Source organism: Petaurus breviceps, unplaced genomic scaffold, assembly GCF_028583685.1.
Source record: "Petaurus breviceps papuanus isolate PSGF00001 unplaced genomic scaffold, PetGlider_PUasm1.0 490, whole genome shotgun sequence".
Taxonomy (NCBI): domain Eukaryota; kingdom Metazoa; phylum Chordata; class Mammalia; order Diprotodontia; family Petauridae; genus Petaurus; species Petaurus breviceps.
In genome coordinates this window covers 7,001,507-7,017,660 of record NW_027186352.1, presented here as the reverse complement: position 1 = coordinate 7,017,660, position 16,154 = coordinate 7,001,507, and the positions used below count along the sequence as shown (strand labels likewise).

At 41.7% G+C, this 16,154-nt stretch overlaps 2 long non-coding RNA genes across 2 annotated transcripts in view; one reads left to right on the top strand and one right to left on the bottom strand.

Annotated features, from left to right (window-relative positions):
- The window catches only part of LOC138172123 (uncharacterized), a 1,064,577-nt gene that overhangs the window by 887,936 nt on the left and 160,487 nt on the right, over positions 1–16,154 (bottom strand). The gene's annotated exons all lie outside the window — the stretch shown is intronic.
- Positions 10,029–13,847, top strand: LOC138172056 (uncharacterized). Its single transcript, XR_011171032.1, has 3 exons — positions 10,029–10,269; positions 12,351–12,554; positions 12,859–13,847. It is a non-coding gene; the product is annotated as an uncharacterized lncRNA (long non-coding RNA).

Below are 16,154 nucleotides of genomic sequence, written 5' to 3'. Positions count from 1 at the left end.
ACATAAGCAGAAAATTAAATTAAAAGAAAATCACATTCCTCTAAGGAATGGGTAGATCAAGGTTTCCTCTGTTTCTTGGAATTTCTAGCTTCAAAGCACAGCTCACATTCTACCTTCTATCCTCACACCTCCAATTGTCTCCCTATTGAAACTATTAAAAGTATATGTATTGCATGCATTTGTCTGTGGATAGCCATGTTCAGTCATTTCAGTCATGTTCAACTCTTCATGACCCCATTTGGAGTTTTCTTGGAAAAGATACTGGAGTGGTTTGCCATTTCCTTCTCCAGTTCATTTTACAAATGAAGAAACAGAGAAAACAGGGTTAATTGACTTGCCCAGGGTCACTCAGCAGATAAGTGTCTGAGGATGGATTTGAACTCATGAAGTTGAGTCTTTCTGACATCATTACCACCTAGCTGCCTGTGTCTAAGCACATGTCTCTCCAGGCCTTGTTCATCCTACTCCACCTCCCTAAATGTAAGCTCAGTGAGGGCAGGCACTGTTGGCCTTTGCCTCATTATTACCTTCACCCAGCCCAGTTCCTGGTATGGAGCACACACTCACACTTATTGAATTGGATAGAATTGACTTAGCTGTCTGACATTTCTTGTTTCCTCTTTCCAAAGCACTAAAGGGCACAAGGTTGAAAGTTACACTTCCCCTTGGATCAAGGCTTAAGAAATGTGCTTTAATGAGAGGATCTTTGAAAGACAAATTTCGGTGGCTTTCAGTCTTGCCATATCCCCCAAGGAAAGCAGTGTCTATACTTGTCACCTTTCCTAGTGTGAGACAAATGGGCGACCTGTGAGTCAATACTGAATCAATAGGGCCGAGTCCAGTGATAAATGGGGAGAGATGGGATCCCTTGTATCAAAGTGCATTCTGGAGCAACCAGGAATGTCTGACAGCTGATTGAGAGCTGCTCAGTGCACAGGCCATCAGGCCGGCCTCTCAACTTCAATGCAAAGCTGGTGGTGCAAGGCTAATTTCCTGAAACAGGAAAGAATTACCAAACCAACTTGGCAATTTTTCTCAACAAGCACAATTTATGCATATGTGTATGTATATTTACACATTAATATATATATATTTATATATATAACATAAAGCACCTATGAATATGTATGTGAGAGACACACACGTGGTTACATGGTGCTTTGAAAGAGATGGTTCTGTTTTAGGACAAGAGTTTCTGGGCTTCTCGAAGGGAGATTACAGGGAGTTTGCCTTGTTCTGGATTAAACTCTCCATCTACTCAGTGTTTTTTAGAGGGTGCCAACTGTAAAAAGACAGATTTAGGCTTGATGGAAGAACAATGCCCTATTGGTGAGGACTGTACAAGGTGGACTGTGTGGTCTCAGGAAGAGGAAGTGGCCCTCCCTGAGAGCCCCGATGACCAGGCTCAGTACTTCCTCTCGGCAGATTCTTGTTCAGGCCCCAGCTCCTACTCAGGTCCCTTTTCCTGGGAAATTATGATGCTCTGGCATAATACAGATAGGTTTTAGGGTTAAACACAGTAATTTTTTTTTTATGGCGAATGTCAATGTATAAGCCCCAGCAGCCAAGGACTAAACTAGGCTATTGCCTAAACTTGGAATTTGACCATTCCCTATTCACCTAGATCTACTGAACAGAACAAAAAGCCTTTATGTTCTCTCCCAGACTAGGGGTCACTCAAACTCTACAGAGTCCTCTATCCATGGAAGCAGCTCACTCCACTTTGGGCCTAGTCTAACACTAACAAGTTTTATTGTGTTTTCCTCCTGTCTGTCCAGCCTCATCTTACAGCTTCTGCTCTTTGACCCTTGTCCTGTCCTCTGAAGCCTTGTACAATGTGTCTAAACCTTGCATCAAGAATCATCTCTTCAAATATTTGAGGATGGTCTTCATCTAGAGGCCCCACTGCAGTTGCCTGACTGGGATTTCAGATTATTCAGCAAAGCCCAGAGGGCCTCAGTCATTCCATCTGCAAAATGACTGGGATGAGGTCCTTCCTACCCACATCATAGTAAGTTTAGAGGGATATTGTGTCCAAAGCACTGGGTACTGAAGAGGATAGGTTTCTGAACAAATTTAGATTTGGCATGCCCCTTTGTTATTCAGTCCTTTCAGTCATGTCTGACTCTCTGTGACCACATTTGGGGTTTCCTTGGCAAAGATACTGGAAGAGTTTGCCTCATCCAAATCATTTTACAGAGAAAAAAACTGAGGAAAAAAAAGTTAAGTGACTTGGTCACACAGTTTCTAATGTTTGGTGCTGGATTTGAACTCACGTCTTCCTGATTCCAGGTCCAGCACATTGGTGTATACATACATATTTTAGATACATAACACAAAATGTACATATTTAAATAGAAAGACTGGGGCTATAAAATCACATAACACAACTCTAAGATACATGGTGCCAATCAGCATCATGTGGAATCATGTTTCCAATCAGTGGAACTTCCTTCTTCTTCAGGAATCTTCTTGAAAAAATTCCTCTGAGTTGTGAATCTTAGAGTCCACCCTTGAGGCCACAGAGAGCAGAAGCAGAGGACAGCAGCAGCAGCTGCAGCCGCAGAAGCAGTAGAAAGTAACAGTAGCAACGGCAGCAGCTGCAGAAGCAGTAGAAAGTAACAGTAGCGATGCCAGCAGCCTCAGAAACAGTAGAAAGTAACAGGAGACACGGCAGCAGCAACAGCTGGAGAAAGTAGCAACAGTAGCAGTAGCAACAGTAGAAAGCCACTTCCACATTTCCTCGTAATCCTGACCCTTCAATCACCCAATGCTTCTGTTCTCCTGCAGAAGGGGTCCAGGAATCACAGCCACAAGTAGGAGGAGCCTGAGAATGAATTCATTATAAAACAAACAAACAAAAAAACACAATGTTTCAGGGCTGCTAGGTGGCACAGTGAATAGAGGACTGGCCCTAGAGTCAAGAGGACCTGAGTTCAAATTTGGCCTCAGACACAACACAAAAAATTAGCCATGTGACCTTGGGCAAGTCACTTAAGCCCAACTGCTCTACCTTCACCCCCCCCCCACAAAAAAAAAGAAATAAAAAAAATTTCTACCAAAAAATGTTTCCTATGCTTTGGATAAATCTCCAGAGAAACTAACTTTTGGGGTTTGCAGACAGCGGTTCGGCCAATGGAATTCAATTAACATGTAAGAAAAAAATGGAATCCGCAAACATGTTCACTGGGGGAAAAATATATTTTTTAATTACCTCTAAGGCTCGTTTTATGTACTCCTTCTTTATGGAGTTCTTTGAGCTTTGCCTTAGCTTTCCCCTTGTTTGAAAGTGTTCAGTGGAAAGATGTTTATGGTAAAGTATTTCTCTCAGTATTTGGAAGACCTAAATATAAATCCCATTTCAGACACTTTCTAGTCTTGAGACCTTGGGCAGGTCAATGAACCTCTTTTTACTTGAGGTTGTTCTTTGGTTTTCCCTCCCAATAAAACAAGGGGTTGGGTTCTAACTTTGGGACAGTGTTGTACTGGCAAATGTTTAACAACCTTCTCTCTGGGAGGATATGTATGCCAATACATTTTTTAATTTGATCTTCATCATTAACATTCTTCCCTCACTCCCTTAAGTCTTTACAATCAACAAAATGATAAAATAAGACCCACTGATTTATGGCTTTTGCCAATTTCTGAGATATAAATAAGCACACTGAAAATTTTATGATCAACTCTCCTAGATGGTCCTAGTTGGCTTTAGCACCGCCCCCCCCTTCTGAGTCTGTGTTTGAAATTCTATGCTTCTGTGTTTCTGACCCAAACCATTTAACCCAAGAGAGATTTGTTAAGAGTTTGTAATATGCTAGACACTGCTAGGTTTAGGGGAAATGTGAAAGCATGACAAAAACAATCCCTGGCCGCCTGGGCAAATTCAGCCTCTCATCTGAACACGCTGAACAAAGGGAATGAGGAGCTACTATGGAGGGTAAAAGGAGGTAGGGCTTCCAAGAAGAGAAGGAGAAGAGGGTGTGATAGTAATGGCAATTAAAGATTCCCCTGTATTGGCTTGGTTTTCAAACTGATTGTGTTAAAACCCAGAGCTTGTTAATCCCACCTGTGGGATGGGCTTGTTGATGTGAAAAGAAAGTCCTGAACTGGGAGGAGCTGGTGACATAGATTTGGAGAGACAAGAGAGAGGCAGAAGAACTTTTTGGAAGCAGCACCTCGTGGAGAGAGAGAGACTAAGAGAATTGCTGGGGGGCCACTTTGAATTGCCCTGGACTTTTGAGACCTGCCCCCTGAGATGCCAACGACTGAGGAGACATGGCTGTTTTGCTGGTGCTTTGTCTGTCTGTTTTGATGTTGTTTTGCCAGATTTGTCCACTGGTGAAAGACAGTCCTTTTGTTGAAGAAGTCCTGGAACCTGGCTGTTGGCTAAGAGCTCCTGAGACTGTCCTGCAGACAGAGAGTGAATGCTGTCCATTGGTGAAGGGCAGTGCTGTTGTTGCAGGGGTCTGGAGACTGTCCTGCAGACAGAGTGAATACTGTCCACTGGTGAAGGACAGTGCTGTTGTTGCAGGGGTCTGGAGACTGTCCTGCAGACGGAGTGAATACTGTCCACTGGTGAAGGGCAGTGCTGTTGTTGCAGGGGTCTGGAAACCTTTCTGTTGGTTCAGAGCTACTGAGACTGTCCTGCAGACAGAGAGTGAATACTTTCCACTGGTGAAGGACAGTGCTGTTGTTGCAGGGGTCTGGGAAACTTTCTGTTGGTTCAGAAGCCCTGAAGAAGGATTTTCTTGTTGTATGTTTACAGAAATCCTGGGAGAGGGTTTTGCTAATGTTTTCAGGGGTTCTAGGACTGTTCTGCAGACAGAGGATGAATTAATGAAGAGACTGGCAATGTATCTTGTAGCCTTGCTAAGCCTTGTCTCCGCAGGAACTAAGATTGCTGAGAACTTGCCTCATGTCAAGATGAAGAAAAGACCTCCATATGGGTATTAAGTGCTGTGCTTAAACTTGATGTAACTCTGGGGTAGATTCAATTATGATCCAGGGGTGGGGAACTTTTGACCTTTTTGTGTTCTATGGTTGAACAAATGAATGTACTTTACTTAGATTGGAAACTAATCTCCATTTGAGAAGAGAGGCTTTGTGGTGGACTAAATGAAGGTACAGCCTAGGGGTGGAGAAGTATTTAGACCAGGGACTTTGTAATTGATTGAATGATTGGAAGGTCCTGGGGTGGGGTAGTACTTGGAGATTATTTAATCACACTTAGTAAATGCTGTATTTTGAATGATGTCATGTTTTGATCTTCTCTGTTCTTGGTTTTTTCACTGAATAAAATGGAGAGCCCCTATGCTGGTATTCTGAACCTTGGGAAATTGCCTTCCATTCCATTCCATTACATTACAGAAGGGCCACAAGATAGACCTCAGGTTCCATTTTTGCAAAGATCTGGAGGTAGGAAATGAGGAGGACTTTTTGGGAAAGGCAAGTGGACCCATTAAGGTGGGAGGAAAAAGTGAGTGAAGGGGACAAGTGAGGAAGAACTGGAAAAATAAAGAGGTTACATGTTGAAGGGTTCTCAGAGAAAGAGATGATGCAAAGGCAAAAGAGCACAGGGGTGGAACAATTTCTTTGGCAACATACTAGGCTCCCTCTCCTATAGGGAAGTCAGTTACATTTCCTCCTTGGGGTTCAAAAGCTCCCCAAGAGGCCAAGGCTGTCCTGGTCAAATGTTACCAGCTGGAATTTCCATTTTGATATGTTCCACCCCCTCCATGACTGAGTCTGATAATATTTGTTTACTATCAATAAGCTTTTTCAAAGTAATACTTACCAAGAAGTGACAAGAGCTAAAGTTATATCAATTTCCCCCAGACTCTGGGCCAGATTTGCCACTAGACTCTTTCAGTCTCACAGGACAGTGGGGTCAGAACAGCCTTAATTTCTACCTAGCAGCTGTCCCACTAAGTTTTTTTTTTTTTTAATAAGCTTGGCCAAAGATTAGATGAGTCCAAATCTCTGCCACTGTTGGGCCAGGTCAAGGGGGCTGTGTGGATTCTGTCTCTTAAATCTCTGGTGGCTCACTCTCCTCACCCTTTTAAGTCAAGTTAAAAGTATTTATTAAGCACCTACTATATGCTAGTACTGTGTTAAACACTGGAAAAAATAAATACAAGCAGGAGGAAAGAAATAAGCCTTCCATTCTAAATGGGGAGGGAGAGACAATGACTGACAGGAGATGTCCTCCCCTCCCCAGAGGCCCTTAGCTACTCAGCCTTCTTCAGCTTCAGGGAAGAAGGAAAGAGTCAAAACTAGTGACTGGGTTTGGAATGCCTCCCTCCCCCATCATCCACCCCCGTTCTGGCTCCACAATCAACTCTTCTCCCAAGAAGTTAGTGGCCTAGAATGACCTACCCAATGTCTGACCCTGCCCCTCAATGCCAATGCTCAGCTCTCTCTCTGCAGAAATCTTGTCCATAAATAACTGTTGGCATGTTGTCTTGCCCCTTCCCCATAAGACAGTTAGATGACCTACCACACATCCTTGAGAGAGGGACTGTATTTGTTCCTGCCTTTCTTTCTACCCCAGGACTTATCACAGTGGCACATAGTAGGCCCTTAAGGTGCATTTCATGCCTGGATGTGAGTGAGGTTCTGCCCCTACTTGTCCCCTTTCAGCATTTCTCTGGACTCAGCATCCTGACTGTGCAGGATGTCAGGCACCCATAGACTGGGAAAGAGGCATTGACCAGAGATCCTGTTCTCTTTGTGCCTGCTCTCTGTTGATGCTGTTGCCCGGGATGTGAATCAACATTCATGCCATAATGCTCACCGTATTCGGTTCAGTCAAATACGCAGCTGGAAAGAAGCCCATTGAGTGCAAATGTTTCCAGATGAAAAAAAGGACAGGGAAAAGTTGTTCACAGATTTTAGGGCATCTAAGTTTTTCCTTTTTCCTTTTCTTCCCTACTCAATACGTCCAGCATTGTGGAATCTGTGGGAAAACTGAACCCTCTGCATGTCCACAGCTGCCTGCAAACAGCCGCCACACTTCCCAAGAGCATCAGAACAATGGGTTTTTTCTTCCCTTCTTTACATTTCATAATCTATTCACTAAAGAATTTGCTTGTGTCACGACACTAACTATGCTTCTTTGTTTCCCTGGAGGAGCAGGTCAAGGCGATTGAACTGCTTCTCTGCCATGCAAACTTGGGGACTTGGCGGTCCGCCCACTGGGCGTCACTCCACAGCTCAGGAATTTCACGTCTCTCAAACACAGGGAGGCAGGTATCCAGCCAGTGAGTTTTCAGTCAGGATACACAGTGGGAACCAAGGGGAGAAGCCGCCAGCCACAACCAAACTCAGAATGGTCAAATGAGTTGAGGGCTGACTAGTTGCTGCCAAACATGGTTCTTTCTATCTGCTAACGGGGAGGATGCATCCATTTGATGATGTAAAAGTGGCCACAGAAAGCACAATCTCAAATCCCTAGCACATATGGGCATGGGGAGAGGCACTCAGTTGGACTAGGGCAGCCTACATTTCTGTTCTTGGTATTTTTATGCTGTCATTCCAATCTCTCTTTGGGTACTTGTTTTATGCATGTGGGATTATGGGGTTGTGGGATTGCTTGTGTGTAATTATGGGCTTGTATATATGTATATAATTGTGGGGGGGTGATGGGATTGTGGGGTTGTATATACAAGCAATTGTGGGATTGTCTATGGGATTGTATATATCTGATTGTAGGATCTCGTGTGTGTATATGTGTGTGTGTGCATGTGTGTGTGTGTGTATCTGTGTGTATTGAAGAAAGAGGTTTGCCAGTGAAAGGGATTTCTACAATGCCTAGTCAATAGTAGAAACTTTCATTGTCCTGAGACTTTGGGATGAAAAATATCTTATGTTTAAATGATTTAGAGACATTTTCCATACTGTGCTATCCTTGCCTCTTTACAATAATTTCCCATCAAACATAGAATGTTTCCTTGTTGTTGTTTTGGTTTTTAAGTCAAGCCACATCACATATCTACCATGACTGACAGGATGCAGCATGCCACACCCATAGGCCACCACCTCAATGCCTAGAGGAGTGAAGTGTGGAGCACTGTCTCTTCAAATAATTTTCGGTTAGTCTTGTCAGGTCAGTACTCACAAGGTATGTAAAGACGTTCTTTCTGTAACACCAGGCCTGGATTCCACTATATCTGCAACTGACAGAGTAGTAGATTTAGAGGTTGGGAAGACCTGTGTTCAAATTCTGTGTCAGACACTAGTGGTGTGATCTTGGACTATAGCACAACCTACTTCTTAGGGGATATTGGAGGGATCCATGGAAACAACATAACCTCCAAGAGAGTCAAAAACATGCATCTCTATTGACTCAATTTAATAAAATATTTTTCTTTTCAATTTTACAAAGTGATGTTTTGGATATAGTAAATGCGTCCCTTAACATCAGCCTCACAAATTTACAGGGGGCAGTGGAGGGGTGGTAGAAGGAGCCCTGAATTGGGGGCAGGGTCTGGCTCTCTTACTCCTGGCCCTGTGTTTTGGTCTCAATTTCCTCTTTAGAAAAAAGAGAATAATCCCTTCTTGGACTCCCAGCTACACAGCACTGTTTTGCAAAAGCTTCGAGTATGACACGTGACATGCATATTGTTGCTGTTCTGATCCAACAGACTTTGGGCCATCTAGCAGCTCCTCTGTGTCCTTATCTGCCAAACCAATGAGTCAGACCATGTGGCCTCTGGAGGCCCTTCCCGATTTGGACCCTAGATTTGTCCCCAGTTCAGCACCATCCATTCTATTGGATGAATGGCTGAGGATTGCAAGTCAGAACTCTTGCTAAAGAGGAAAGAGGGTTGGACTTCCAATCAGAGGTCCCAGGTGCAGATCCTGACTTTGCCACTTTGCAGCTAATTCCTTTGTTTGTCTCAGTTTCCTCATCTGTAAAAGAAAGGTTTAATGGGATGACCTCTAAGGTCCTGTCCAGAGCTACATATCTCCAAAGCATTTTGTAAACCTAATGGAAACCATGAAACATTAGTGAGTTCCAAGTCCCTCTTTTCTTTCTCCATGCTACCAAGTCGTGTGTGTGTATGTGTGTGTGTGTGTGTGTGTGTGTGTGTTTGCATTCGTGGGTGTGTTTGTTTCTTTTCCAAAGGCTCTGGGTCCAGGCAGGTGGAGTTTCTTGTCTCCATCCCTAGGGAGCCCCCAGAGGGTGTCAGCAGATCTTCTTGGACTCATTCAGGTCTTCCTTGGGCTTCTGAAGGGAAGAATGTACTTTGCATGGATTGTGGAGCCACCTTCTCTTCCCCCTCCCCCCCCCCCAGGGCTGCTCCAGCCTCACCCATTCAACCCCCCCCCCAACACTGTCCAAAACTATCCTGGCTACCTGTAAGGTGTTAAAGAAACCATGACAAAATCCTATCAAGTCTGGTCTGTTTTCTTAAAAGTTGTATTTCTGGATTTGACATGAAATTTTATTTTTCAATGACACCTTTGACTAGAAGTGACAATGCAGCAGATCAATTATGCAAATGCAACAACAATCGTGGAAGAAAAGGAGAGTGTCTGTAAAGAATCTAAATCATGGCTTGAATTGGTGAGGCTGGAGCAGCCCTGGGCAGGGGGGAGGCCTGAAGGATCAGGATCAGGATCCAAAGCATCCGCTCACACCCTGGTCCAACTAGGAAAGCACCCAGAGTCTGTGTTGGGGCTTTGCTTTGGGCCTAGCTCAGGAAAGAGCTCACTGCATATATGCATCTAGAGGTACATGCACAGAAATGTATGTGTGTACACACACACCCCTATATACTCATACACATACACACACAGTAGGTCATAGAAAGAAAATAAACCATGACAGAATGATTACAATGAGAACCTCGAAGACGTATTCAATCTACTTTAAACCAAGGGGAGGGGGCAGCTGTCAGCATCAAGGGTTGGAGCTTGGAGATGTTCTAAGCCATAACATCATCCTGCCTTCTCCTTTGTTTATGCATTTTTATATTTCTTAATACCACATGATATCCACAGCATCTCAAAGACTACAAGGTTAAGGAATTAAGCCAACAAGCTGCCTCTGCAGAAAGCCCCTGATGAAAACAAGCTCAAAATTAACCATGACTTTCAGAACACTAAGTAAGCTGTCTTACAACAGAAAACAAGCTGGAGAAGGCAAGCCTTGGAGAGCAGATGGAAGCCTGCTCGGTGGGGAGAGCACACCTCTTCCCAAGCAGGCTTCAGAGGAGACACCCACTAAAAGCTAAAGGGAAATGTGTGTACATTTCTAAAAATTTGGTGAGTGATTACAAGTTCCCTTTGCAAAAGCATGTCTGCTGAAATGTGAAAGCAAATGCATATTTTTCCTTGCTTATGTGGAGATCACAGCTAATTAGCCTTAGTTAAGTAAAGCATATCCTTTGAAAATTAGAGACAAGATCTTGGGTTCTCTGTTGACTTGCCTGTTATTTACATTGTTAATATTAATATCCTGCAGCTTCTTAACTGTGAGTCAGAGTCATCAGAGACAGTCATGTAACAAACAATTCAGATCTCCACTAAAATAATGACTTTTGGAGGAGGAGGAGGAAAATCCAACAGGTTGAGATAACTAGTTGGGATTGCAGCGGAAGATTCTCAATGTCAATCCAGTTTCCATCCAAAAAGGTTTGCAATTGGAATTTACATCTTTCCCAGTAAAGTTTGAATACAAGTGATGAGGAAAAATATTTCACTTTTACCAGAGGGAGGAATCGAGGGGATGATTAATTCAGGTGAGTAGCCAGACGGGAGGAGGTTTGGTTCGGTTCGGTTCGGTTTTCCTTCACTTTTGCTTGTGTGTCCTCTCTTCGTATCTTGGGGGTGAATAGAGAAAGTCATCAGAGCCTGAAGAATACCTATGCATTAATAACCGTCCTGGGAGTGGAGAGAAGGGGTGGATTTTCGTAAGCACTGGGCTTTGTTTCTCTCTTAAAATCGAGTCCAGGCTCAAATCTTTCCCAGTGATTTTCCTGATGGAATCTTTTCTTAAATGGGAATGAGAAGACCTAGGAATAAAACTTTTTCTTGCCTCCAGTACTGGGTGTTTCGCCCAAGGGAAAAATGCCCAGGAAAGGGAGCCCAAGAAATTGTAAATAAGGGTTTGGAGCATACAAATATGACACACTTTGAGAACAGAAAAATTTCCCATCATCCCTCACAATAGGTGTGCTACTTGTTTATTTATTCAAATTGAAATTTCTCCCCTTCACAAAAGATCTCCTTAGGGTATGAGCACAGCTAAGGTAAAATAGATATTTTTTTAAGGAAAAAAATGTTTCTCTTTCCAGCAAGTAATAGAGCTCAAGCTATTAATTGTTAGGTTTGGGTTTCATTATCTTTGAAAATTTCTTATGGCTAGAGTATGGGGAAACCGAGGCAAGGGGATCCTTCAACACATTCTGCTACCAAGTTTACAGGAAGAAAAGAACTATTCATCCAGAAGGACTTGTCATGTCCTGGACAAGTGGGTGCATTACCAAGAAAGGCAGTTTGATCTTAGTCAAGGCCATAGTTCAGTTAGGAGCCAGAATATTAAAGGACAACACAGCCTTTTGTTGTTCATTGCCAAAGATGACTTTCATAAGAGAGCAGGGAAACATCCAAAGTCAAGCCTGTCCAAAAGAAACAAAGCCATCAGGGATAGGTAAGCTTCTGAAGCTTTGCTAGAGGGACAGATCAATTCTTAAAAATACTTGTCAATTTGAAAAAAATATATAAAAATAAATTATTTTTATGGTAAAATCTGCTGAGTGCTTAGAGTAATTAATTCCCAGATTTTACAAAATGACAAAATGCTCTGCCCCAGCAGAATGCAAGCTCTTTGAAGGCAGGAAAGTGCCTTTTTCTGTTTATTCAGCACCAGCCCCTGGCAGAGATCTAATAAACTTTTGTTAACTGATTGACTTTGATGGAAGTCATGCACAAAGGCACAGGGAGATTTCTGAGAGAACTAACCTAGAAAATGGCCCCAAACTGGGTCACCACTGATGTTTTTGCCTGTCTCTATCTAGTAGGCATATAGTTGTTCGCATGTTGTCTCTGCCATTAGACTGTGACCACCTTGAAACCAAAGCCCTAGCACTCAGCCTCCTGCCTGGAACATAGTAGGTATTTCATAAATGCTTACTCAGTCACCTGATCACTAGGAATCAGGTGCCAGAGATGAACTTGGGACTTGGGAATACTATTTTTAATAGAAGGAACATAAGCTTGTTTAGGATGAAAAACCAAGACAAAGGCAGACCAAAATCAGAGCTGAGAGTTATCATCTCTAGAATCTTTAATAAAGAAACTGAAAGCAAAGTGTTCATTTAGTGTCCAATCATTGTTTTTGAAAGCTATCTCCTTTGCAAATGTGTGGCATTGATAGTCCAAAGAGAGTGGCTGATCCCTAAAAAGGCACTAAGAAAAGGACCAGGAAATCACATAAATAGCAGATAATCATCTGACCCCTGTGGCTGGTGAAATCCTGGAGACATGAATAAGAGATGAGATCACAAAACATCTGGAGAAATCAAGCCGCCAGTCCATTTTCATAAAGGGTAAGCACTGTCTGACAAATCTGTTGGAATATAATATGTACAGGGAGTTAATGCAGAAAGCAGGCCAGGTTGATGACGTGGGCATGGAAGAATCTGCCTGAAGTTAAGATCCCTTTTTCTCTAAGTTGAGTGTTCTTTTATGGAATAAAGGAGCATTGAGTGAGTGAAAGAAGGAGTTGGGAGAATGGAGGATGAGACAAATGCAGCATCATCTGCAAAGTCCATCTCATCAAAAGTGACCAGAAACAGAGGGCTCTGATTCCTCGATTTGTAATAACGACTAGTATTTTTATCACCCTTCAAGGTTTGCAAAAGATTCTGCCAATATCATCTCACTGATCCTAACCACAGTCCCATGAGGCAGATGCTACTATGATCCCCATTTTTCAATTGAAGAAACCAAGGCAAGGCAGAGGTGGAGTGACTTGCTTCCTCAGGATCAAACAACTAATCCATGTCTGATGCTGGATGTGAATTCCGGTCTTCCTGACTTCATATTCAGAACATTACTCTCTCCACCAATTACTGGCAAACTTTATGACTTGTTAGTTTCCAAAGAATTAATCAGAAAAAAATACTTTTGAACTTCAATCTTTGCTGAAAAGAAAAAATAAATACTAATGCCTGAATGAGATACTCTGCATGTGGGAGTTATTAAATCTAAATGAGATGAATTGAGTTGATTCAGAAGTCATCATTGGATATTGCGAGAATCCAAGTCATTATTACATACCACCCTCATAACTGAACATCAAAAAAACCCCCACGAATTTGGCCTCTACTGCCTCCTTCTGGTGTGTCAGACCCCAGGTATGGTCTAAGGCTCTGCCAAGGAAGCCCAAACCTAAGAAGGTTTCATTGCCAAGCTACAAAGGGTTCAAGCAGAGACCTGGCCATGGCCTATGTCTACTCTGGAGGACCTGTCAAACCAGCCTCATCGCCGGTTGGAATTCATTTCGGTAAATTGTGGGCCATAATCTCAAAGATTACTTACTCCTTTGCTGGATTCTATGTTGGTGCAGAGAATGCCACATGGAGAAAATCAATGATCGATAAAGTAGTAGAGACAACAATAAAAAGCAGAAACATAGAAGAAGAAAAAAAATAGCTGTCCAGGTTGTTGAGATTTCCATTTCCTTCCATTTCCTTCCTGAAAAAAAAAATGGGAAATTTAGTGTAATATAACTCACAGGGATTTACAGATGAAAATATGAAGGGAACCCCTTCTCAGTTGAGAGATGACAAAGTCAGTGACTTGCCCAAGGTCACCCATTCAGTAAATAAGGGCCAATGCTAAACCTTGACCCTAGGTTTCTCTTCACTCTAAGCCCATGGTAGTCTTTTAAGCTCTAGCATGATTCTGTAGAGGATTTAAAAGGAGCCCAGAGACATTGTTTGATCCCCTTATGAATCTTGGGCCATCAGGAAATCCCAGAAACTGTCATTTTTTTCATAGACAGAGAAAATTAAATCTGCCCCCACACACATATACACTAGTCTCTTCTATGGATGGTGACTATAAATCTCCAGATGTACTGCAGACAACAGTGATACCTGGTTAACTTGGTCTGGTAGAATCAGACACCATGAGGTCTGGCTACATGTCCACCAATTGGCTCTACTCTGTTTGACAGTCAGAGACAGTATCCTTGGACCTGTGTCTTCACTCTCAAAGGAAGCCCATGACATTGAATTGGTTCACTTTAAACTCATCAGTGTTATTGAGAGAACCATATTCAGTCTATACCCTAATGTTGGTGAGTCAGCTGTGACATCTTTGTAAACAGTGAACATTATTCATCAAGCATGCCAAGTGACATTAATATATAACAAATGCATTATATTATAGTATTATATGCAATATATAACAATCACTAAATATAAAATATATAAATACAATTATAAAAAGAGTAGAAAGTCACGTAGGAAGGTCTTTTCAATCAGGTCTCTCTAATATGCTTCATAATAGAGTTTCTTTAATACATACATATATACATACACACATACATATGTGTAACATTTTATTTTTTGTTACATTTTGAGTTCTGAGACACTTTCTTCTCTTCTTCCCAACTTGCATTATAGAAGAACAATATTTTATGTGCATGTATGTATGTACACCTACACATACATACATACACATATACCTGTTTATCATCATACAACACATAATTCTATATATCACTTATTTTTCTGGAGGTGGATGGAATTTTTCTTCATATGTCTTTGGTAGTTGATTTGAATATTCACATTACTTAGAAAACTTTAGTAATTCACAATTACTCTTCAAGCAATATTGCTATTATTGTACATAACATTCTCTTGTTTCTTCTTGTATGACTCAGTATTATTTCATGCAAGTCTTGTCTTTCCATAATTTTCTGAAATAAGCCTGTTCATCATTTCTTACAACACAATAGTAGTCTGTTGCAATTATGCACTTCAACTTATTCAACAGAATCACATTTTCAGGGACAAAAAGAGAAATGGAACTTGTAAAAATGGGGGCCCTGATCATAGTTCCAGGATGAAAAAGAGTTCTTAGGCCAGAAAAGCAATGACCACACCTGTCCTTGGATCATACTACTTTGGAAAAACTGAAAACTAACAGATTTCCAGAAACCCCAACTTCTGAAAACAGCATCATGACAAACTTGAAGCTAGGGACAGTGTTCTCTTCACTCTAGGAGCAGAGCCCAAGTTTAGCATAAAGGTAAAAGTGAGGAAACAGGATGGGAATATGTACAACCAACAATAACAGCAGCAAAAAGAACCAGACCTGGGAAGTTGCTATGGAGACAGGGAAGATCAGGATACAACCTCATAGGAAGACAACTGAATCAAAACAGCTGCAAGCAAAACACCAAAGAAAAATGTGAATTGGATACAAATATAAAATAATTTCTGAATGGGTTCAAATTTTTAAAAATAAAATTAGAGAGGTAGAGGTGAAATGAAATGAAAGTAATACAATAAAATTATGAAAAAAGAATGAAAAATTTGGTAAACAAGACACAAAAATTGTTGTTTAGCCATTCAACCATGTTCACCTCTTCATTACCTCATGAACCATAGCATGACAGGCCCTTTTGTCCTCAACTATTTCTCAAAGTCTGTCCAAGTTCATGTTCATTGTTTTCATGACACTACCTGTCCATCTGATCCTTTGCCATCCATCCCCTTTTCCTTTTTTCTTCAATTTTTTTCAACACCAAGGTCTTTTCCAATAAATCCCAGTTAGGAGGAGTATATCTTGGCAGAGGGCATGAGAATAAGCTGACAAAGAAAGGATGATTTAAAAAAAAATTAAGTGGTGAGGAAGAAGGATGCAACAGAAGAAGGGGGAATGGAAAAGTGGAATGGGGAAAAATATCTCATCTAAAAGAGACACAAAAGGAAGAGCTTTTATATTGGAGAGGAAGATACAGGAAAGTTGGAGGGGAATGGAATAAGAGAAACTAAGAAAGCTGAAAAAGGGGAGTGTGAATTAAGGGAGTCAGTGGTCAAAAGCAAAATTGACTTTTGAAGTGAGACAGGGTAAAAAGAAAAGGAGAGAGAGAGACAGAGACAGAGAGAGAGAGAGAGAGAGAGAGAGAGAGA